A 296-nucleotide genomic window follows, 5' to 3' on the forward strand; every position below is an offset into this window, starting at 1 on the left:
ATCGAACTGATTTGGGGGGGCGACAAAACTTTTGGTCGAAATCGGTCTCATAGTTCTTTTGTGGGACGGAGGTATCGTGATGCAATCTGGGAAAATCTGTTGGGTCAATTAAAAGTTCAATAATTATTTGTGGTCCTTCGTCAGCTGATAAGTTTTGGTTTTCTGTGGAAGAAAATTATTGTGCCTGCTTTGTCTGTCCGCCCGCGCTTTTTCTGTCCGACCTCAGATCTTAAAAACTACCGAGGCTAGAGGGCTGTAAATTGGTATGTTGATCAACCACCCTCCAGTCATCAAAC

The sequence above is a fragment of the Macrobrachium rosenbergii genome, chromosome 33 (assembly GCF_040412425.1).
Source record: "Macrobrachium rosenbergii isolate ZJJX-2024 chromosome 33, ASM4041242v1, whole genome shotgun sequence".
Lineage (NCBI taxonomy): Eukaryota > Metazoa > Arthropoda > Malacostraca > Decapoda > Palaemonidae > Macrobrachium > Macrobrachium rosenbergii.